A 24,895-nucleotide genomic window follows, 5' to 3' on the forward strand; every position below is an offset into this window, starting at 1 on the left:
AATTATAACTGCTATTTTTTGAAGTGCTTTCTCCTATGGAGTCAGAGACAGTGTGTGAGGGTTAAGTTTTGATTTCTGTGAAATATATGGAAAATTAAATTATTTTAAGAAAAAATATTATAAAGAGAATTCTATTTTAGTGAATGTCCTTGCCTCTCATCCCTCCCCTTCATCAGAGCATGCACACTTTCCATTATGGTTGACTACCAGGGAACTTTGGGGGTTAATCATTTAGTGTTTATTAATTGCCTTTTACATATCAGGGACTATGCTAAGTGCTAAGATACAAAGAAAGGCAAGAGTCAGTCCAAGGAGCTCACTGTCTAATGGGAGGTTGGAGACAACGTGCAAACAAGAAATGTACAAGATAAATTGGACATAATGGATGAAGTCCTCCAATTGTCCCAGCTGGTGATGCTGGGTGCCATATCTGTAGAAGAGGAGGTCGTTTCTGTTTTATCAGGCTTGCTTTTATGCAGCTCTCTATATGATGCAATTTCAGTGAAGATGGAGAAAAGTCCCAGACACCTTAGCATATAGCCTGTTATGTACTGTGAATAGACTGCAAAGGACTGACATTTACAGTGCTTTGGGGGAAGACTGAAGAGAGGATAAAAAAAGAAAAAAAGTAGACTAAAATAACATTTCTTGACAGACCAAATTTAACTCTTGAGGAGAAATATGAAGAGAATTCTTGAGAAACTTAAATTGGTATCTTGAGTGAAGTGAATGATAGAATTGTATTTCTACACAAATACATGACTATTCTCAGAGTTCTAGGAATAACCCTGTGGGACTATACTTTTAACACATAGGTGCTGAATGAACACTCACTGAAATGCTTCCACTTTTAACTAGCTAGTAGTACACTAAGTCTTTAGCAAAGGTGTTTAGAAGCATAGTTTATTCTTTTTTTTAATAACTTTTTTATTGACAGAACCCATGCCGGGATAATTTTTTACAGTATTATCCCTTGCACTCACTTCTGTTCCGATTTTTCCCCTCCCTCCCTCCACCCCCTCCCCCAAATGGCAAGCCGTCCTTTATATGTTGAATAGGTTACAGTATATTCTAGATACAATATATGTGTGCAGAACCGAACAGTTTTCTTGTTGCACAGGGAGAGTTGGATTCAGAAGGTATAAATAACCTGGGAAGAAAAACAAAAAAAAGCATGGTTTATTCAAAACATTCCCTCTCTTCCTTCTTGCCCCCAACAAAGTCTTAGAGTGTGTCTCTTCCACAAAAACACACAGATCCAAGGGAAAAGTAGACTCAAACTTAAGCACGCAATGGTAATGATACACAAATGAAGGGAGCATGTGTAGAAAAAAAGTAACCAAAAACTTCTGTTCTTACCTTCACAACATGTCATGTATATATCATTCTACAACCAATACCCTCATACACGTCCTCATCACTTCTCATCTAGACTAACGAAATGCGTCTTCTCATCTCAAGTCTTTCCTCAGGTCAATCCATCCTCCATTGAGTTACCCAAGATGATCTTTCTACAGAATAAGTCTGGCTATCACAATAAACTTCAGGTGTAGCCCTTTACAACCTGACCCTTTATTACTTCTCCAGTCTTTTTTACATTTTATTCCCCTCAGCTTATCATAATCATTATTTTATTATTTTTATTAATTTTTTTATTTTATATATATGTACATATATATAGTTATACTAGTGTTGTTACTATTCTTTATACAAAATGCTCAAATGCTTCCAACTCCATGCATTTTGTACCATCTGCTTCATGCATCAAATGCTGCTCTTCCTATATCCAACTTTCTTCAACATTCAAATCAAATCCCACATTCTGCAGGAGATCTTTCCTTCGTTGTCATTCCTACTAGATCCCTGTAAAATTTACGTGGTATTTTTTCTACAGCACCCTTTGTATTCTGGACTGTCTCACATTCACGTACTAACTAGGTTGTACCCTGCTCAGCTTCAGACACATTCAGGCCAAATCTGCTCTGTTCAATGTGAGATTCTTGAGAACAAACCGGGGTGGGGTTTGTAATTTTTGTTGCTTTTTTTTTTTTTTTTTTGCTTTTTTCTTGTTTTTGTATTTCCAGTGCTTACCACAATTTCTGACAATATGTGTTTGATAAAATAATTGTTGAATGACTGACCGACTAGTACTAGAAATCTTTTCTTCTGTCACAGAGTCTTCATGTAGCCTGCATAGTCACATGGAAGCTAAGTAGGAGACATAGCAATCCTTCTCTTGGTACTCTCTGGATAACAGTTTAAAAGTTCCAGCTCAAAATAGTCCACATCCTTCACAGCTGATACAAGAGAACTCCAAGAGCCGGTTCTCTTATTTTTGCAAATCTCCTGAGTCATCAGTTCTTCCAGTTCAGCAATCAATGAGGGGATTCTTCATTACTATATAGAGCAAGCCCCTTCTAATGGTTGGAAGTAGACTCTCCTAAGCTTCCATGCAGTGGACTGGAACCAGGCAGGGAATGTCTGTACATGTTCCAAGAAATAACTGGCTTTAAATCCATTTATTCATTTTACAATTGAATGTTACTTTTATTGTTTATTACTGTATAGGCTGTTTAATGATTAGTTTTGAATTATTGATTTGTTAAATATAAATTTTATGTTATTCCTATTGTAGAGTGACATATTAATAGCTTTAATAAGTATCATAATGGTTTTCTGATCTAAAAATTCATAGAAAGCCTTATGATTTTAGGAGTAGACCTAGAGAAATGAGGACTATACGAAAATTAAAGAGAAAGGTTAAAGAATTAGAAGGTAATTCATAGCAGGGAATCTACATAGCAGTAGGGAACCTACTTAGTAAGCTTGGTAGCACAGTGGATAGAGTGATAGACCTAGATTCAAGAAGACCCAAATTCATCTCCTGACTCAGATACTAGCTGTGACCCTAGCAAGTCATTTAACTTGTCTGTTTTCTCATCTGCAAGGTGGGTATAATAATAGCAGCCAGAACTATTATAAGGATAAAATGATATAATATTTATAAAGTGCTTTAACTATTGTTATTATTACTCTGTGAATTTCCTGATTATTCACAATCTTCAGATACTTTGACCCACAGGGAAAAGTACCTGGGAACTGATTTACATGTCCCCTTTGGAGGAGGAAGAGAAGGGGAAGGGGGGAAATGTAGATACTTTATTTAATAAGACAAGAGGGACCTATTTCAAAGTCCGATTCTTCTTGTGCAGCAAAATAACTTAGAGATGTTTACATATATTGTATTTAACATATACTTTAACATATTTAACAAGTATTGATCTACCTGCCATCTAGGGGAGAGATGGGGGGAAGAAGGGGAAAAGTTGGGACAGAAGGTTTTGCAGGGGCCAGTGCTGAAAAATTACCCATGCATATATCTTGTAAATAAAAAGCTGTAATAAAAAATTTTTTTAAAAGACAAGAGGGACCAAACAGCAAGGAGGTTGAAAAATTTCAAGTTGAAAGAGAAAGTTTATTTTTGAGTGGGAGGAAAATTAGGTCTCTTACCCTAGAAAATGACAGTCTTCCTTTGGGTAAAGCCAAAACTAGGTTCCCTGTGCTTCCAGATGATAAAATACCATGACATGTTATAGCAAAGGAAAAATCACTAGCTTAAATTAAGAATCTGTTTGGAGAAAATCCATGTTCTCCAAGGTGTCCATCACAAGGAAACTTGATTATCCATACCCCAGTAACATGGATAAATAAACAAAAACAATCAAGTAAAAATGCTTTCACATATTGGCCATCTTTGAACATACATATTTCATTTTGCATTTGTAATCCAACCCTTCCCTGATACTTCCCTGAAGTATCAATCAACCAATCAATAAATAAGCATTTTAAGTGTTTATTAAGTGCTAGGCACCATGCTAAGCCCTGGGAATATAAAGAAAGGGGGGAAATACAGTCTTTGCCTTCAAGGAGCTAACAGTCTTAAGGATGAAATTTACAATTTAAACTTTAATTTGAATCTTCTGGAGTTGTGACTTTATTTACTATAATCCTTAAGTTTTCAAAATTGCAATATTAGAGTCATTGTATATATTTTTTCTCCTGGTTCTGTTTTCTGTATCATTTCATATAATTCTTCTTACTTTCTCTGACCTTTATCACCTCACAATTGTACTATTGCATCAAGTCTCTCCCCACTCCAATCCAACCTTCAGCCACTAAAATGACTTTTTTAAAACAAAGATCTGATCATGTCACCACCACTCTCGCTCTCCCCCCCAACACAAACACCCCAAAAACTGCAATGGCTTCTTGTCATGCAGGATCTAATACAAAATGTTCTTTCTAGCTTGTAAGTCTTTCATAATCTAGCCCACTTCTACTTTTCCAGTATTCTTACACCTTACTCACTGGCCTTCTGGACATTCCACAAACAAGACACACTATCTTTCAGCTCCAGGACTTCCATCTGGCTGTCCCCTATGTCCTGAACTCTCTCCTTCCTTTGGTTTGACTACTAAGCTCTCTGCCTTTTTTTGAGTCCCAATTAAAACCCAGACTTCTACAGGAAGCTTTTTCCAACCCCTCTTAACTCCAGTGCCTTCTTTCCTTTTACAATTTCATCCTTTGACTCAACAGCAGCTCTCCCACTAGAATTTCAGTCTTGAATTTCCTGACCCCCTTGATAAAAACTTTCCTGCCAGAAGGAGCCTTAGGTCATGGGATACTACCCAACCTATTTGTGAACTACCAAATACTGAATTCTAGAGTATTCTCCCAGGATTACTATGAGTTGACTCAGTCACTTAGAGTCCTCTGGGACTGTGTTCGTAAATGTTTCTGGGCTTGCCATGGCTCTGCATTAAAAGGGCCCTGCAGCTGAGCCCTAAAATAGCTGCTTGCCCAGATCAGAGTAAAGACATCAGTTTGCTCCATTAGTTCTGCTAATAACCCCTGGGATGCTGCAGCAACCTCTTGTTTCTCACAAAGTCAGGGTAGAAAATCCATTGGGCTTGAAGCAAAGATAGAGCGGGAAGAAGAGGCAAGCTCATGGATCTGCAGAGGTAAAGCAACAAGAAAGCAATTAGTCGGGAGTCCTTGCTCAAAAGGCAGGAGACAGTCATTTTGTCCAGGCTATTCCTTCTGCCTCTGAGCTGGTGATAGTATGTAAAGTGAATACACGCGAGATGCTTTAAAGCACTCTATCAATGCTGGCCATTGTGATTATTAAGACAGACCCCACGGAGAAGCTCAGGGATGTGGACAAGTACAGGCAGGAGAGGCAGCTTCCTATGTGAAAGAGAAGGCTCCTGTTCCACAACCATCTCCTGCTTTGCTGGAAATTCATTCCTTAGCCCAAAGGCATTTGGGTTTTAGAAGCCTTTCCTAAGGCTTTGGAGGGGTAGCACAGTAAGCTGCTTTCAGCTGAGTATGAATAAGTTAATCAAATTGGAACAAGAACCAGCCCCTCCTGGAAAGGGACATTGGACAGAGGAGATTTGCTTTTTTTCCTTAAGTTGAGAGAACACAGAGGTATAGCGTATGAGTTACTGGTTGGGAAGGACAAGCCTGGCTTAAGTTGATGAAGTCAGGGTAGCAGTTCCTAGTCCAAAATAAATGTGACAAATTCCCATGGACATTTTCTTTGCCAAAAGGTAGATTTATTCAGGAAAAGAGGTTATAGGCAAAATAAGCACTCAGAGTGACAATATGAAATGAAGTTGGGAGAGCATACAGTCAGCAAGGAAAAGGCAAGTTCCCCAGAGGAACTCACAATTAACGAAGAGAAAGGAAAGGCTCCATTAGGCGGGAATAAGCCATGGACTGGCCGGTTAGATCCTTGGAGGAGTTCAGCAGACTAAACCAGAGTTAGTAAGGAGAAAATCTCCATTAAAGGGAAGGCTGTATGAGGAGGAAGAGAGTAGCTTAGCTCTGAAAAGAACTTGGCAAGAGATCTTCATCATAAGCAGACCTTTTATGGGAAGCTTGGGAAGTAAAGGCAGGAACTGGGAGGGAGGATCAAAGAGCCAGATAAAATGCACCCGGCAGGCCGAGTCTGGGACCTGTCTAAAGATAATGCTAATCAATATCGCAGAGGTTGCTTAAAGATGCACAAGAGGTTTGAGGGACAGACAAAAAGTTCCATCCTCACAATCACTCCATACAAACAGCATAGTCTGGGAATTGGTTATATCTGATAGTAACCATTTGGGCTTCTTCCTGACAGGGAAGAGATTAAGTTCACATCAAAGTTCTATAGTAAAGTCTCTGAAAGGCAGATGCTCTGAATGCTGGGGAGCAGAGGAATTACATGAGACAGTGTGCGCATGTAAAAGAGTCTGGGGACCCGATTCTCCGTTAATGTCTTGACTATTATGTGCTTACTTGTCATGCGGCCTTAGGCCAGCCATTTAACTGCTTTTGACCCTCAATTTCATCTTTTTTATAATGAGGTTGAACTCTACATGATTCTTATAAACCCGAACAAGTCCAATTTATAATTCTATTAGTGATATTTAAGCAATACTATATCTGATGGTGATGTGCAAACTAGAAGGGGGAAATTTATGAAGTTAGATTTGTATGAAATTATGTGGGTACAAGGGTTTGGAACAAGGGCCTCATCTAGGGCTGGACGTTAAGAAATAGTGATAGACACCAGAGATCTGAGGACTTGATAACTGACCATAAACAACCCTCTCCTCCTTCATAATAGTGTCTCAGGTCAGGCCCCCACATCACCTGTGTAACTGATTCCACGGGAACAGACTGTTTCTCATTACATGGTTTGGGCCCCTAAAAGACAATTCTCCCAAATTTTGGATCTAAAGATAATGTGAGTTGAGGGCTCTTGTGAGATTCAGGTTTATGTTGGGTTATGCTGACCCAGAACCAGCCCCAAACACATTCTCTTTGAAGATATAGCTTCGGAATTAGGGCTTCCTCTACACATTTTCCCAAACAACCTCCTGTAGGAATAGGGGGAAAAAGCGTGTGTTGTGTGTGTGTGCTGATGCTTGCCTTTGACAAGGGCCAGTGACATCACCAGGGTGGTGTCTCAACTTGCTCATGCATTGGATTTCAGGGCGGCAGTCTTGTATGTAGGGACTATGTGGATTCAGGGTGAAGAAAATGGGAAGTCATTTCCCCTGCCTGGACCTCACCACGTTTGTGTCCTGGGGGAGCTGGACTAGGTTATCTCTAAGCTCCCTTGAAGAACATACTTCTTGAGGACAGGGGCTGCCTCATTTTTGTGTTTGTATGCCCAGTGCCAAGCAGAGCACTTGAAGCTAGTAGACACACACAAAAAATGCTTGGTACTTGAAAGACAAATACATAATTCCAGGTCTAAATTCTATAGTCTGCTGCCATGTTTAATCCACCTTGGGTTCTGCCCACAGTGTTTTAGCCTCAGAGCAAAGAGACCAAGATAGCTGGCTCCTGATGGATATTTTATTTACTCGGTTCCCTAAACTCCAGAGGCCTTGGACTTAACATGGGGGCAGAATGAGCTCTGTACCTCTAACCTTGACCTTGGGAGAGGTCTTCTTCCTCCCCCACCCATTGATCATGTCCAGATAGCCTCTGTTTATTTCCAGGAAATTCCAAGGACATGGTGATTCCTTAGTTGGGTCTTTGGGGATGACAATGCTCCTGGCTTCTCCCACCTAAGATGTGATGGACCTTGAATGTTTCTTTGGTCACTCCTTGCCTCATGACAGCTGCAGAGAGCCAGGGAGCTGAATATTATAAAAGAAGAGACCATTATCAGAGTCTTTTTGCCAGTAGGCCTTGAGATAAAAAGCAAAAACTTCAATGAAGGGTGGATTCTCCAATCCTGGGGGCCTAAAGATCCCCCTCTGTGGCAACATGGGAGGATTCTACTAGGGGAGTTTAATCTGGGACTCCAGTCACTTTAGCCCCGTTTCTCTAATAAACAAACTTGAGTGCATCAGAGGTTTCCAGAGGGTTTGTGGGATATGGTGGCTGCAGTGGCCCTAGAATGACGGTGTTTATGACTGAGAGAGCTCTGAAGAAAGAGGAGCTACAGGGAAAATCAAACTCAGCATTTGATTGGATTCAGAAATTTTGTTAAAAAACGAAATGTCTAATTAGCAGCCTTGCAGCTAAAAATTGCTTTTTGTTTAGAAAAAAGGACCTATTGGCCTCCCAGTCAACTGCCTCTATAGCTTTGGGCTAAGTTACTGAATCCTGATTACATTTTGATAATGAGTTCTTTGGTTCTCCTACGTTTGCCATTGCATTTATTTGGTAGTAATAAATCATCTGTTCTGTACTGAATTCATGTTTGTCCATAAGGCACCATTTTTTACTTCCTTTTTTGAGAAAATCCCAACAAGTTTCTATAATCATCAACTTTGCCTGGGACAGAGACAATGGGCCAGTGAGAGAAATAGGGAACCTAATTCCTTTTTGGGACAGCTAAGCTGGTGCTGTGGATAAAAGAAGACTCATTTTCATGAGTTCAAACTCTTCTTAAGACACTTAATAGCTGTGTGACCCTCAGTTTCCTCATCTGTAAAATTTACAGGAGAAAGAAATAGCAAACCACTCCAATATCTCTGCCGAGAAAAATCCACTTGGGATTAAAGAGCTAGACATGACTGAAAACAAACTTGCACTCTTCCCTACTGAGGTCAGGCGTCCTTGGAAATGAATCTGGGACACCCACGTGGCTAGGTTCTAGGACAGAGTGATGAGGATGGCTAGTATTGAGCATTGTGTCTGGACTTGGCGCTGGCCAAGGAAAGAAGCAGAAAGTCTTTGCAAAGAGGAGATGGAGGAGATCTGGGCAGAGTGACTGATTCTGAAGGACTAGTTCTGAGCTAAGACTATGAGAACTATCTGTATAGGATATTACTGGATAAAATCCCAAGTCTGGGCTGAGAAGAACTCTAAATCAATTCAATTCAATTAAAAGCAATTTAAGTACTGGGGATAGTTTTTTTTTTAAATCATCTCAAGGAGTTTTACAATATTTTGGAGAAACACAATACAAGCTGGAAAAGCAGGGAACAATCTTCTTGTCTTCAGGGCATGATGTCCCATAGAAACCAAGATCTGCTCTGTAAAGGAAGGCTTGAGAAGAGTTTATTGCTCCTCTCTCCCGTTGTCTAATTAGAGAGAAGAACAATTGAGAAGTTGAGAAGGTGCTGGTGTAAAGGCTGACTCCACATTTATGGTGAAGATATTTCAGGGGATTAGTATATGCTGGGGGAAGCATGATGTTCCATATCTCTTCCCCCTTAATAGAAAATGGAATGTTTCATAGGTTATTTATGTAATCTTTTTCTTTTCCCCTTCTTTTCTACTCCCAAATGTCTGGTTCTTACTGTTGGAAAAAGCTTGGGAATTTGGGAGTATTGTTCTTTCTTTTAAATGTTCAACTTGGTTCCTAAACTTTTAACATATTGGCCAACATAAACCCAAGTTTCTAATACTATTGAACCAATGCCCTTATCAGTGTGCTCTTCATTAGTAACTAGTCAGCCTGAATTTATTTTCTTTTTATACAAGGTATTTTTTTAAGAAAGTATAGCAAGAACAGTTCATCCAAGCACTTTATTTTCACTCCCAAATCCAAGGCACACTGTCCCACAAATACACATGATATACATGGAAAGTGTAGACTCAATCTTAAAATGAAATTTTAATGAAGTACTCACGTGGAAAAATATGGCAAAAGGGACATCTTCCAACTTCTGATTCTGGAAGTTTTTTTCTTTATGAAGTTCTTCTTAGGTATAGCTCTCTCCTGGGTGAGTCTCTCAGCTGGACTCCCAGAATCTAAATTTTATGCTATTTCTTTTTTTTTTTTTTTAAAGTTCAGTCATCACTTCTTTTTTTAAAAATTTAGTAGTCTTTTATTTTCTAAATACATATAAAGATAGTTTTCAACATTCATTTTTGTAAGACTTTTATGTTCCAAAATTTTCTCCCTTCCTCCCTTAATTCCTCCCTTTCTAAGACAGCAAGTTATATGATATAGATTTAAGTATGTGCAATTCTTTTAAACAAACTTCCATATTTGTCATGTTGTACAAGAAAAATCAGACTAAAAGGAAAAACCACAAGAAAGAGAAAAATAAAAAGTAAAATTACCATTATGTTTCAATTCATATTTGATTTCCATAATTCTCTCTCTGAGGGCAAATGGCATTTTCCCTCCCAAATCTATTGGAATTGCCTTGAATCCCCACAGAGAAGAGCCAAGTTTATCACAGTTGATCACATAATCTTGCTATTTCCAGGCTTCTCTGAAATCATCCTGCTGATCATTTCTTATGGAACATACTATTCCATTACATTCATACACCGTAACTTACTCAGCCATTCCTCAGTCAATGGATATCCACTTAATTTCCACTTCTTTGCCACTACAAAAAGGGTTACTAAGAGTCCTTACTTCTTTTCACTGGGGGAGTGAGGGGGTGGGTCGCGCTCTCCCTGAAGCTTTCAGTATCTTTTGGTCTTGTACTTTTACATTTTTTGCAGGTACTTCCACTGCCATCAGATGGACATTACACTTCTATGTTGTAACTGCCACCATTAGCTCTGATCACTAAGGGGACTTGTCAGGAGACCTCTGGATCGCCTGAACTCACCAGGTTACTGTGGTCTGGACAGGTCTACCCTGAGGAGGCTAGGCAGTCACTGACTCGGGGAAGCAAATACAAAAGAAATAGAGGCAGCCATAGGCTCATAACTCAGGCTAGTCTGGTGGTGGACAGAGCTGTGGCCCTTCCCTTGTCTGCTTCTCCAGCAGACCTCTCTTTTTGTAAGTACACTGAAGAGGAGACCTTCCATCATTGCAAAGTACTGGCCTCCTAGCCAGAGATGCCAGAAACAGCATCCTCCGAAGTTTCCATGTGATCACCTGAACTTGAATCAGGGAAGAAGGATCTCCTCATACTTCAATGTCTAATTTCTTAAGTCATATTATTTCCCCTTATATAAGCCCCTTCGGGATTATTTCATTTCTGAGGTTTGTAACCTCAGAACCTAGTATAGTGCCTGGCACATAGTAGGCACTTAATAAAGACTGGTTTATAGATTAAAAGAAATTTTAACGTCCAAAATATAGGAGATCATAGCTTTACTATATGGCTCTGCTGTGGTCAAAGCTCTGCTGAATTAGGGTGTTCAATTCTGGACGTGGTTTAGGAAGGTCATTGACAAACTAGAAAAGAAGGATCTAGGATGATTAGGGAACTAGAAGTTATGCCATAGAAGGCTGGCTGAGCTGGGTTATTACTTGGAAGAAGAGAATATAAGGACAGAAAAATCAATAGTTTTCTTGACATGTGGAAGAGAGTTTTGACTTGGTCTGCCTTAGTCCTTCAGAGCAAATCTAGGGACAATAGCATCTATTAGAGAATGACTAAACAAAATGAATGAATGTATATGAATGAAATGGAACATTACTGTTCTGTAATGAATGACAAATATGATTAGTACAAAGAAGCCTGGAAAGATGCAAAGTGAAACTAGCAGAGCCAAGAAATCAATACACATGTTAATCATAAAAAAGTAAATGAAAAGAACAACCACACAATGAATTGGAAAATGAGGAGATGCCCATCAATTAGGGAATGGCTGAATAAGTTAGGGCACATGAAAGTAATGAAATATTATTTTTGTATGAAAAATGATGAAGAGGTTGATTTTAGAAAAGCCTGGAAAGATTTACATGAACTGATGCTAGTGAAACAAGTAAAACCAGGAAAACATTGTACACAGGAACAGTAAGATTGTGTATAATCAACTATGATAGATTTGGTTCTTCTCATTGGTTTGATGATCCAAGGCAACCCCAATAAACTTTGGATGGAAAAATGCCATCTACAACCAGAGAGAGAACTATGGAGACAAAATGTAAATCAAATTTTTTTTCTTCTGTTTTTTCTCATAGTTTTTCCTTTTTGTTCTGATTTTTCTCACAATATGATCCATGTGGGAATATGTGAACAATATGTTTTAAAAAATGTTGTTTTACATATAACTGGGGGGGAAATGAGGAAAAAGTCAAAGAAAGAAAAGAATTTATCACAAAAATGGACTTTGCAAATTTCCAAAGAACAAGCTGTTCTTTTATAGAGGATTTGTGGACTTGGAACATTGCATGATTTTTTCCCAATATATTGCTGATTTTTTCCTTCTTCCTTTTTTTTTAAAGACAATTGGGGTTAAGTGACTTGCCTAGAGTCACATACCTAATAAGTTTCTGAAGCTGGATTTGAACTTGAGTTTTCCTGACTTCAGAGATGGTGTTCTATGCACCATTTATCTGCGCCTTTCTTTCTTTCTTTAAATAGATTTGATATGTGGGATGGCTGAAGGAGAGAGGAGACAAAAGAGGAAATTTAGGTGATACAAAAATATACATCTTAATTCTTAATTAAAAAAAAAAAAAACTAGGGACAATTGGTTGAAGAAGCAAATTTAGATTTGTATTGAGAAAACCTTCTTAACAAAATGAGTTATCCTGAGGTCTACAATACTGTTTCAGAAGATAGTAGATTATCTCCCATTGAAAGTTTTCATGTGAAAGATGAATTATCATTTGCTGGTTATCAAAGGGACTCGTTAAGCTTTGGATTGGTCAAGGTCACTTCTGATGTTCAGATTCCCAGGTTCTATTCAGTGTGGTACTCAATAATGGCAAGAAATTGAAAGAAGAGTAAAAACAAAGAGAGCTACAAAAGCCCTCTGTGGTCTGATAGCTAAAATGAGTCTTGTCTATTAAACTTTTAACCATTCTCACTCTTAAGCATCTAGAACAGGCTATTATGCACTGAAAAGCCCACCAGGTGGCACTAGAAAGTTAAACACAGCTCTGACCTACTGTTAATTCAATTTAACAAATGTTTAATGGACACCTAACTAGGGGTATGACTCTGGGCTCAAATCTTTTTGCACGACACTATTTTCTTTGGTGAAGAATGATTACTCCATGTCTGTATGAGAGGTAAGAGCTTTTGAGAGAAGAGATCTAGGTCTCTTGGCTTACACATGCAGGGCAGTGAGAGAACACAAAATTGAACAAGATGAGAGATTTTCCTTTTTGGAATGGTAAGGCAAGGCTTGTGGACAAATAACTACGAGGCAGAATATGAGTAGAGCAAAAGGGAGTTATAATAAAGCTTTGGGAGCACAGGAGAAAGGCAATAAGAGGATGAATTCTGACTTCATGGAGGGGGTGCCATTTGACCTTGTTTTTGAAAAGATGGGTGGGATTTTGAAAAAATAAATTCTATATATCTATATAATATATAATGTCTATATATAATGATGTAAAATGGGTAAAAGGACATAGAATGGATGGTTTGGTTGAACCAGAACACAGAAGGCTTTGAATGCCTGCTTAACAAATTAGAATTTTGTCCAGTGGGTAGGTTAGATGTTGCCATTCCCTAATTGGTGGGTATAGATAGAATGTTGGGTCTGGAGTAAGGAAAACCTGATTTCAAATCCAGCTTCAGATACTAACTTGTGTAATTATGGGGAAATCACTTAACCTCTGTTTGCCTTAATTTCCTCAACTGAATTTCCTCTACCTCCTTTGCTTTCTATTCTCTCTTCCTCCAGCCATTCTCAATGCTAGATTCTTAAGGAGCAAGAAACATTTTAAATAGGAGAAAGAACTCATACGTGGACATTGATACGTGTTGGCTTGAACAAGAATTTCCAATGAGATCCAGTTTCTGGCTCCAGATCCCTCTAACACTCTACTTGTGTTCTACTAAGGTAGGTACTCCTCCCACACTCTTGGACATAAATTTTCTAACACACTAGGTAAAGGTAGATAGAAGAGGCACACAGAGACTGGAGCTAGCACTGATCCACTGTCTACGCGACTGGAACTCAAGAAAATTAGTGTTCTTGGTATACCTCTTAACATAGTAGTTCCAGTATAATTGATAATTTCCTTCAAGCCTAATAGCCAGCATGAAATATATATTCCTTCTAGAAACAGAAATATGGGAATGAATGAATGATCTCAAAACCTACTTCTGAAAGTTTTCCAATCCTTGCATCTTGAGAGCACAGCTCCTTCCTCTGATAACCACCTCCACCCCAGTGTTGTGCACATAGTAGGTACTCAGTAAAAGAATTAGCTGTTTTAATCTTGTCTGGTTCCCCAAAAACTTCTTTCAGAATCAGCAAAACTGTATAAAGCCAAATGTGCTTATCAGATTTCCATCCAAAATCACAAATCTGAGAATGGAGTAGGCAATAAGCCCTAGATAAATGGACAAATGGAAAAGTGCCATATTTTTAGGAAGGACATAACGAGGGATCAGACGAAGTCTTGGAGAAGACTTAGAAAGGGGTCAAAATGAGTATCTTCAAATATCTAAAGGGCTTTCAAAATGGAAGAGTGATTAGATTTGATCTCCTTAGGTTCAGAGGGAAGAACTGGGGAAAGTGGCTATATTGAAGAAGCAGTTTTAAACTCAAAAATTTCCTGAACAATTCAAATCATGGAGAAGTGGATGGGTTATCTTGGAGGCAGTAAGTTCCACCTTGAGCACCAGAGGCTCTATCCTTCTGCAGGAACTCCCCTTTGTCTTCAGATCAAAGTGGGGGACTGATACTTGCTATAAGAGCAGCCAAATGAGAACAAATTGAAGGCAGAGAGGGATTGAAAATGCTTTAAGTACCTGGAAGGGACCTTTCGAGGTCATCAAATGCAACCAAGACAAATCGAGTGCTAATGCTGAGCCATGAAGACGAGAATTTAAATCTGGCCTCTGACTCTTACAAGAGCCATGGTCCTTGGCCCAGCACTTAACTGCTGTCTGCCACAAGTGAAAAATGTATATAATAACATTACCTACCACCAGGATGGTTATGAGGGTCAACTGAGATATCTGTAAAGTATTTAGCACACAGGAGAAACTTAATAAATGCTTGTTCCTTTCCAACACACTGATTAAGCAAAAAAAGAAACTGAGGTCCAGGACTTCAGAACTCTGCCACAGAATGGCAAAGGCCCCTATCCTTGAATCCAGATCTGATTTCCACCTAAATCCATTGCTCTTTTCTTTGCTCTAAATTGGGATAATCCCTGCCTTTTTCCTTTTTTAAGCAAAAAGGGGATTTAAAATCAGACAGACCAAGAGGTAAAAGAAAAACAAAACCAAAACATTTTATATACATTTTACATGCGCAGACATGCATATTATTTGTGCTAATTGAGGACAAAGAGCTAGATACATTTGCCCTAATTCTAGCTCTACAGGGAATCATCAACTGTAACTTGTCCAATAGGAAATGGTATCTCTTACTTTATCAGCCCCTTTGACCTTTGCATACAATGATGTTCAGTCAATAGTGTATTCTGACTGAGTCACTGAACTTGACTTTTGACTCTGTTGTTGAATGTAGCCCTTCACTCTGGCCCCCATCTGTTCCCGGTGCTTTCATAGTTTCCTTAGTTAAGCCCAGTTTCTGAGGTCCAGTCTGTCCTGAATTGGGAGGGTCCAAAGAGCTTGTGCTTTCTGATCAGATTACTGAGTATTGCTAGTTCTTTTCCTCACTGATATCTCCAGCCCAGTTGCAGTATATTTGCAAACTCTAGCCTAACATTCTTTCTAAATCCATATCTTTCTACTTGAATATTTTTGCAAAATATTTTTTGTAGTGGCAAAGAAGTAGAAAGTAAGAGAGGGTACCCATCAACTGGAGAAATGTTTGCAAAATTGAGTAGAACCAGGACAATAATTTGTACAATAAGAATAACATTATAAACAACTTTGAAAGATTTTAAAACTCCAATTCCAAAAGACAGATGATGAAATGTTTCCTGCCTGCTTTCAAAGGGGTGATGGATGCAGAATGAAGCTTTTATTTTTGGCCAATGTGGAATTTGTTTTGACTATGCATTTTTGTTACCAGAGTTTTTTTTTTCCATTTTTTTTCAGTGTATATGGGGCAAGGTAAGAGAAAAAGAATCTTCCTTTTTTTTTTTCAATGTATGGGGAAAGGTAAGAGAAAAAAAAATAGAATACTGATAATTAAAATAATTACTTTTAAAAGAATGATGGACTTATATACCTAAGGGAAATTGTTGACTTACTATGTTGATTTGGGGGAGTTGTGGATAGAGGAGGACACTAAATCTAAAGGGCTCTTTAATGAACTAAAATAATAATGATGGGATTATAAATACTAGTAAAGATTACTTATGGTAAATGTAGAAAACCTTTAGCACTCTCCAAAGCATACTATAGCATTGTTTGGCTGGGGTTTCCTCTGGCCAAAAAACTTTCCCCTAATGGCCTGCAATGGTGTCTCAAATACCATTATTAGATGTTCATTCATTTGGGTTTCTAGAAACCCTCTACTAAAACACAAATACTCTAAGGAGGAATAAGCAACTCATCAAGCCATTATCAGCCATTATGTACTATGGGCAAAATGTAGTAGTTTATCATTTAAGTGTTAGTGATCCAGAAGGGCCCTAAGAGAATAGGACATAGGATTCGTAAATTTTGATAGGAAGAAAGGAAGAGGGAAAATGTAAAGACAATTAATGCTGTCTAGGTAAGGCAGACTTTGATGGAACACCTCAGTAGGAATCAGAGGGAGAAATAAGGTAAAGAATGAAGATGGCATGGAATGGAGATTAGGGAGAGAGGTGCTAGAATGGGGAGTGGGACTCCCTGCTGGGGGGGATAGCCTGGGGCAACAGAGACATTTTTCTGACTTCATGATTTTGCCCAAGGTGAGGAATAGCCAAAAACCTATATCATCTTTATCATACTGAATTAAACTGTTTCAAAGTGTTAAGGAATCCTAATCCCCTGTTCTGCCCCTGCCCACTGGAGGTTTACACTCTAAAATTGGCAACAATCTTTGTAATAACTAAAAGATCGTGGATCCTCAACTAGACTATGGAATATAGTGGAAAATAAATCCTGCATCTTCATAAAGGAGATCAGGGTTTTAATTCAAGTTTTACCTGTCTGATCTTAGGAAAATCAACTAAAAAAACCTTTGAAACTTCAATTTCCATAACTGTAAAATGAGAATTAGAATTGTAGATTTGTGACTAGAAGAAATCTTAAAGATCATGTGAGCCTAATTTCCTTATTTTACAGATTAGGAAACTGAGGCATGAAGCAGTTAAGTAACTTGTCCAAAATCAATAAATGTTGGAGGCAGAATTTGTACCTGAATCTTTCTCTCTCTGAATCCCTTGCCTTAATGGCTATTTTTGTTTAGGATCCCTTTATGTTCTTTAAAATAGGTATTTTTCCTTTCTTATTTTAAGTTTAAAATAAATTTAAAAACTTAAAAAAACTTTTGAGGATCCTGAAGAGATTTTGTTTAAATGGTTTATATCTATTGATGATTAACACATAAGAAATTGAAATGGATAATTTTAAACATCGAGTTCATTTGAAAATAATGATAAACATTATACATTCACACAAAATATTGTTTTAAAAACAATTAAGTGAGAAGAGTGGGTTTGTTTTACACACTTTTTGCAAACCTTGTTAATGTCTTCTTTAATAGAAAATGGCTGGATTCTTATATCTGCTTCTGCTTCAATCTGCTGTTAGATATGTTTTGATTTAAATAAAGGAGGAAAATCTGGCCTCACACAGATATGTGGTTGGAAAAGGGAGATGTATTTTAATAGGAAAATAGCATCTTAGAATTATGAAAATAGTTTTGACCTCATAGTCAAGAAGTCTCAGGACCCTGTTTTGCGTTGCACTATTCCATGATGTCCCTGCCTCGCAAGAAACTGCATTTTGAAAGTTTCCTAAATGAAGAAGTAACTGCCTGGCCTAACTCATTCATAGGGAGGAGGTCTATTGGAAAATCAGATGGGATGAATACAGATTTAATGCACATTGATTGGATGGGATGGATGGGTGGGTGGGTGGGTGGAATGTAGGGATATAGCCAGCAGAGACAGAACTAGACAGGGACAAAGTTATAGCAGAATGCACCTGCCAACTCCAAGATACACTGTGTCCTAAATCTGCCCTCATGTCCTTCCTACAACTCCTGTATAGGGTCTCAAGACAGAAAATTTACCTTTTACTAAGATCCCCCCAAAATTTGCATGAGTTCCATAATAAATGGAACTCTTTGTGGGCATAATCTGCCCAACCAATTTGAATTACAGTGTCAATGACTTATAATAGCTTAATATTATTACTCTTCCTAGATAATACTTGTTTTTTTTAATTAAAGCTTTTTATTTACAAAACATATGCATGAGTAATTTTTCAACATTGACCCTTACAAAACCTTTTGTTTCAAATTTTCCCCTTCTTTCCCCCACTCCTTCCCCTAGATGGCAGGTAGGTAACGCTTTTTAACTGACCTTCAATGCCTTTTCCTTGAAAAGTTAGTAAGGTGGGGATTTCAGGAATTGTGGTAGACCAGGTAAGAGAAATATCTAGGATAGAGGATAAAAAAAAATCAGTGTTTTAAAAATCAATTACTTTACCTTAAACAAAGATGCTTTAAGTCTAAAAAGAAACCAGCAGCTAAATAATCTGGCTGACACAGATAATGCACCCATTGGTTGGGTAACTTTCCGGTCTAGGATGACAGCAGCGGTCTAGCACCAGGGTAAACTTATTGGCCATGTCCAGAACTACCTGTTCAGCTGCAGAGCAGCCTTTCTGGCCCAGTCCAGCAGCATCCCAGCCCAATAAAGAGCCATTTCAGTAGTGGGGTAAACTGCTTGACCTAGCTCGGCAGCACCTTTGCCCAGTGAGGAGCAAGGCCCAGTGGGGAACATAACCAGTAAAGACACCTTGCTTTTTGAAAAGCTAACCAGCTAAATAGGGAAAGAATTTATCCATCACCAACTTAACGCTCAACTGTGAACTTCTTGGGAATTCTTTATAGAAAGAAGTACATCAGAGCCTTACAGTTCTACAGTCAGTCAGTTGTCTTGGCTCTATGGTTCCTTATATACATACCCCATTATCACTCTATTTTAAGTTGGTCATTATGCTGTCCCCTCCTTGTCATAGACTCTGTGTCTATCTGTGGGAAAGTTGACCCCATGTTTCCTGTGGAAACTGCTTAGTATTCTGTTCTTGCTCTATCATTTGAGTAGATGTCTTTGCTGAGAAGTGAGTCTTGAGACCCATTAAGGGGAAGCACCCTGGCTACTGCATTACCCCTAGCACGGTGAGGATGGAGCACTGTGGGGGGACCAGCTTGCCAGTGCCAGTGGGGATTGGGGGAATGAGCCCAGAAAGGAAAATCTGCCCAAAGCAGGGAAAGCATTTCTTGCATGTTAAGTGCAGCACTGAAGCTGGTCGTTGGCCATGTCTGGCTTCCATTCTTCGACTGGCCCTTTTCTGGTCGTATAAGTCCTTGATTATATCATAAGTGATGGATCGCTTCTGTGCAACATGGCATTGCTAACGTGCCAGACTCAGCTCCCAGTATTTAGATGTTCAGAATGCAGCTGCATTATTTATTCCTACCATCTCTTTGGTGGCTTAACCTCCCCTTGGAGAATTTCTGACAAATGAAGATGTAGCGTTTCTGGACCTCAGTTTCCTTGCCTGTAAAATGAGGCGTTGAACTAGCTCTAACTCAGGGGTTTCATGTTCATATGCTTCTAGTGGAGAGATGAAATGCTCTTCACTTAGAATCTAATAAGAGTTATAGGGAAAGGCAGACTTCATCTCTAAGAAGAAATTTCCTAATTAGAACTGGAATGCCCTGTTGTGTGATGTAATGAGTTCCCTATCACTGGAAGTATTGAAGCAGAGGCAGAGGGACTTTCTGTAGAAAACTTTGTAGAAAGGAGTCATACCTTAGGAGAGTTGGACTAAGGGAACTCTAAGGTCATTAGCATGCTGTTAGTATATCTAATCCAAGTCGATGGACAAACATTAGTCATCTACTAGGAGCCAGGCACGGTGCTGAGTGCTGATCCAAGGGGAACGGGCTCACTCCTGGCATAAAGGGAGAGACTGTGTCTTGGGGAGGAAGGGGTTTGGGCCAGAAGCATTCTCCATGCATTCTAATGCTTAGGCTCTATAATGCTATATACTGAAACGGCTCATTTTAAGAATGTAATGAAGGCACCTTGAAGAAAAGCTGCTTGGGTAAGGTCACTGTGTCACAAGTAGGAAACTGGGCCAATCTGTTAACCTGAGCCAGGTAGCTTAGGCCAAGGGGAGCCAAGCTTCCGGATGTAAATGAGCTTAATGCCCAGGCCAAGGAGATGGGCAGGCCTAGGTAACAGGAACGGGAAGAACCAGGATTGCACTGGGCTCCAGGGAGGGAAGACTAGAGTGAAAACATCTGAATCAGGCAGGTTTAGATCAGGATGGAGAGCCATTTTCCTTCAATTAGCTGATGAAATGAAAAGGATGAAGGAAAATGAAAAGAATGGACAAGAACTCAAAGCAAGAATTTGCACCCAAGAGATTCAGGAAGTTCTCTAGTGTGAATTGAGCCAGGCCTTCCCAGAGTTCAGAAAAATACTTTTAATTCCTTGTATCTGCATAGAATTTTTAACAGTTTATAAATCACTTTCATATGCTTTCTTATCTAATCATTATAGCTTCTTGAGGTATTAGGGTATCAGAGAATGTTAGAAGGGGTTTAGAATGCCCCTGCTCCTATCTCTAATTATTCTTATTCCTGTTTCACAGATGAGGCAGCTGGGACTTAGAGACCTAGTGATTCAGCAACAGCAAGATTGTGTGATGATCAACTATGATAGACTTGGCTGTTCTCAGCAATTCAGTGATCCAAGTCAATTTCAATAGACTTTGGATGGAAAATGCCATCTACATCCAGAGAGAGAGCTATGGAGACGGAATGCAGATCAAAGAACATTATTTTCACCTTTTTTTTCTTTTTTGTGTTTTTTTTCTTTCTCATGGGTTTCCCCTTTTGTTCTGATTTTTCTTTCCCAATATGATTCACATGGAAATATGTTTAAAATGAATGTAGAAGTATAACTTAGCTTGGGGGGGGGAAGGAGAGGAGGAAAAAAATTGGAACTCAAAATCTCACCAAAAAATGAGTCTTTACATGTAGGTGGAAAAATAATATACTATTAAAACATATCAGTGATCTGCTCACAATCCTATAGCGGAGAGCCAAGGTCTCCAAGCCCAGTCATTTGTTTTTTCTATTCATATGGGGAGAGAGGTAGGGCAGACTTAGAAACAATTTTGTAACTAGGGAACAGATAAAGCTGTTTCATTCTATTTGCAGTCGTTCCCCTCCTCCCCTTTTGTTTCTTTTAATAAGCGCCTTTAAAAATCATCCCTGTTTATGGGTGGTCTGTGTGTGGTCTCTCAAGGAAAAGTCTGTAGGCCTAGCAGATTTAGGAGGGAAGGAAATGAGAGAGCCCAGCTTCAGAAAAGAAGGGCGCCCTTCCCGGGACAAAAGGGCCCTGGTGGCAAAAAGAAAATAGATGTTGCTGGGTTCCTGCCGGAGGCGGAGACCCAGCGCTTGTGGAAACCTCGTGGCTGTTGGGACGCGGGGGGCCGCCGGCCACCCCCGTTCCTAGAACTCTTAACTATCCTAGGAGATGGGTGTCTAGCGCCTGAATTATTCTCTGTTTGTGAAGGAGGAAACACGCTTGGAGAAGGGGGCTGTGAATCTCAGGGCTCTCCATTTATAGAAAATTAGGACTGGAAATTAGCTTAGGGATGGGGGCTACCGGCACCCTTTCACAGGACGCAGGATCCGTGGGCGCTACTGTCTCCTAGAAACTGAGGCACAGGAAAGGAGTCCCCGCCAGGAGCTCCCTTACTGTGACAGGCCACCCCCGCGGCTGCCCCGGACCCTGGCGGGGTTAGTGGGTTCCGGGGGAGCAGAGCCACCGCACCGTTTCAGGACCCCCGCCGATCACTGGCCCCCATAGCGAGCCGCCTACTAGCCAGGCCCGGGAGGTGGAAGGGGGGCCCAGCGGGGGCAGAACCCCAATCCCAAGGCCTCGCCCCAAAGGGGGGCTCGGAGGGAAGCGGAGAGGGGCCGGGGTGTGTGTCGGTGGGTGCCCGCATCGGGGCGAGCGTCTGTGTTCCTGATTGTCTGCAAAGGGCACGGGGAGAGGGGGGGCGGGGGCGGGCGTGCACCAGAGTGGCTGTGGGCAGGGCTCCGCGAGGGCAGCGCCCCCAGCAGGAAGGGAGTGCACTGTGAAGGAGGAGATGGGGGGCTCCCCTCCACTGCTCCCCGCTCCCTGCTCCGATCCCTAACTCGCCGCGCGCTCCACGCTCTTTGCAGACGCTCCCTGCGCCTCCCCCGCTCCGGGGCTGCAGCGGCGCAGGCGCCCGGGCTGGCCGAGCCTGAGCCCGAGCACCAAGCCGGGGAGAGGGGCCAGGGCCAGAGCGCGGGGCTGGGAGTCCCGGGGCCAGAACCGGAGCAGCTCCGGGAGCAGGTGAGCCCCCTGGGCGGCCCGGCCCCTGCAGCCCCCCCGCTTGGCATCCCCCACTCCCGGCTGGCGTCTTCCCTCCCCTCCCCTTTCTGCCTGGCAACCTCCCTCCCCTCCCCCCGGCATTTCCCCCTCCTTCCCCGACCTGGCATCTCGCATCCCCCCCCCTTCCCTCCCGGACTGGCATCGCCTTCCCTTCTGGTATCACCCCCTCCCCTCCCTGCCTGCATCCCCCCTCCCCTCCCGGACTGGCATCTCCCTCTTGGCACAGCCCCTCCCCTCCTCGCCTGGCATCTCATCTCCCTCTCCCCTCCAGACTGGTATCTTCCCTCCTGGCACATACAACCCTGGCATCTCCTCCATTCTTCCACCCCTGTATCATTCTTCCCCAGCTGGCATCCCTTCAGCCCCGATTGGTGACATCCTCCTTGTCCTGAACGGGCATCCTCCTCCTGCCTGGCACACCCCTCCCCCACTTGACATCTCCCTCCCCCATCCTCCTCCTCCTCCTCCTCTCTGTCTTGACAAGCCTCCTTTCCCTACTGAAAAATACCTTTTTCCTTTTCCAGCTGGAGCACCCTCCCAGCCTTTTCTTTCTCCTCATCCCTTTAAGCCCTTTCTCACCTTTTCCATTTCCCATTCTCTTGGCTCCTACCTAATACATCCCCCCTCAGCACTCTAGCCTCTTAACATTGACTAGTCATTCTTTCCTTTCTATCCCCCCTCTTTTCTCTTTCTCTTTTCTCCTGTTTTTTCTCTCATTTCTTTTTTCTCTCTCTCTCATCTTTTCTCTTTTTATTTCCTCTCTCTTTCTCACACAGACACCTCTGCACATACTCCTTTCCCATCCACAGGTACTCGGCCCCTAGTAACACCCTTGTACTTCTTGCTCTTCCCCATCTGTCCTGACTGCTCCAGGATGTAGAATCCCCACGTATCCGCCTCCAGCCCTGCCTTCTCTGTCTAACCCCTCTCTACAGCATCCTGGCCTCTTAGACGCAACTGTGAAGATTAGCTCAGGACTAAGCCTGTGGGACTATTGAGAATTCCAGTTAAAAAATAGATTCTTAAATGGTTCAGTTCATCCATGTCAGAAATGAGGAACTAAAGCCAAATTACCCAGTGTCATGCAGGTCTTTTCAGTTAAAATTTGATCCCAGGTCCTCTTTCCCATATTGTTTGTCTTCCATCAGGGCAAGGCTCACTCCTGGAGACTCCAGCTTTTCTTGTCACCAGATGTGATAAACCTGAGATGCAAGGTGGGGAAGGGAGGGGGAGAGGGAGAAGGAGCATTTAACCTGCCCAGGTGTGACCAGGAAGATCCTGGAGATCTCCCCCAAAGAGCCCCGATGGAAGCTAGGCCCAACTTTGTGTTTATATAGACGGTGGGCTTAACAGGGGACTTCGGGATGGGGAAGCTGGTACCTTACCAGCCTGTGCCCAGCTCTCCCCATCCAGCCTATCCCTCCTCCTGTGCCTACCTGGACAGCCCCGGGCTTAGATTTGCAGGTCCCCCCCTGACCTGGCCCCAGCAGCTCCCCCTGCACGGGCTGCGCCCCGCCCCCACTTTGCACTGCCTCTGTCTCCATCCTTCCTGCACTGGCCCTGCCTCTGCCTCTTGCTCCCTCCCCCTCCCCCTGCTCTAAGTCCCTCCTGCACTGCCTCTGTTCCCATCCTCCCTGCATTGGCTCTTTCCCCCCTTCCACTTCCTTTACTGGCTCGCCCCCCTCCCCCTCCACACTGCTGTGCCTTTGTCCATCTCTTAATCTGCCTGTCTCCAGTTCTGCACCTCCGGCCCCCCCCACCCTGCCCGGCCTCTGGCCCTGCCCCTCGATCGGCTCCCTGGAATTGGCTCCCTGTCTGCCCCGGGCTTTCCTGCCTCGGGCTGGTTCCCCTCTGCTTTGCCTGCCCCTGTACCGTAGCTCTGCCCCTGCCTCTCCATCTTCCTGCCCAGGGCCCACTTCTGCATCCCTCCCCTCTCCTTGCCCCACTCCCCTTCCCATCCTTCCTCCAGGTGGGTGGTGCCTTTCTCCCCCTGCCCCCGCTGCCCCTCCCCTCCTGATCTGTCTCTGCCCCTGCCTCAGCCAGCTCTGCCTCTGCCCCCCGAATTGGGTCAGCTTCTGCCTCCATCTCTCCTGCTCTTCTGCCTCTGCCCCAATGACCCTCCTCTTACCCATTGTGTGGGTCCGGCCTCCGAAATAACCTGTAGGGCCCACCCCATGGGCTTGCGGTGATGCTCAGGTGAACCCGGGGACACAGCGGGCTCTGCAGATTTTAAATCTCCCTGCGTGTAGGTTTGTGAGATCAGTTAACAGGATCAGGATCTTCCTTATCATTCCCACCCTGCCTCTGTCTGGCAGTGATCGCTCAGCCAGTGAAGGCCCCAGTGCCCACTTCAGCCCCTGCCTTTGCCCTGCCAGGACTTAAGCTAGTATCGGCTTTGGAAACTTGGGCTTCCTAGCTAGTGTGGCAGCCGGCCACCTTTTATTGTGATTCCCAGTCCCTGGGCGCTTCCAGCGGCCGCTGCCT

General features: G+C 41.9%; 1 protein-coding gene and 1 long non-coding RNA gene across 3 annotated transcripts in view; one reads left to right on the top strand and one right to left on the bottom strand.

Annotated features, from left to right (window-relative positions):
• Nucleotides 1-215: 215 nt before the first annotated feature.
• Nucleotides 216-24,607, bottom strand: LOC127564466 (uncharacterized). Its single transcript, XR_007954275.1, has 3 exons — nucleotides 23,486-24,607; nucleotides 18,329-18,403; nucleotides 216-1,150 (listed from the first exon to the last, which is right to left on the bottom strand). It is a non-coding gene; the product is annotated as an uncharacterized LOC127564466 (long non-coding RNA).
• The window catches only part of SMARCD3 (SWI/SNF related, matrix associated, actin dependent regulator of chromatin, subfamily d, member 3), a 42,403-nt gene continuing 39,769 nt past the window's right edge, over nucleotides 22,262-24,895 (top strand). Inside the window, exon 1 of one of the 2 annotated variants that reach the window (XM_052001004.1) lies at nucleotides 22,262-22,372. The gene's annotated coding sequence lies outside the window, so the exon portion shown is untranslated. The remainder of the gene's footprint in view (nucleotides 22,373-24,895) is intronic. The other variant, XM_052001007.1, reaches the window with a different exon arrangement.

This window comes from Antechinus flavipes, chromosome 5 (assembly GCF_016432865.1).
Source record: "Antechinus flavipes isolate AdamAnt ecotype Samford, QLD, Australia chromosome 5, AdamAnt_v2, whole genome shotgun sequence".
NCBI lineage: Eukaryota > Metazoa > Chordata > Mammalia > Dasyuromorphia > Dasyuridae > Antechinus > Antechinus flavipes.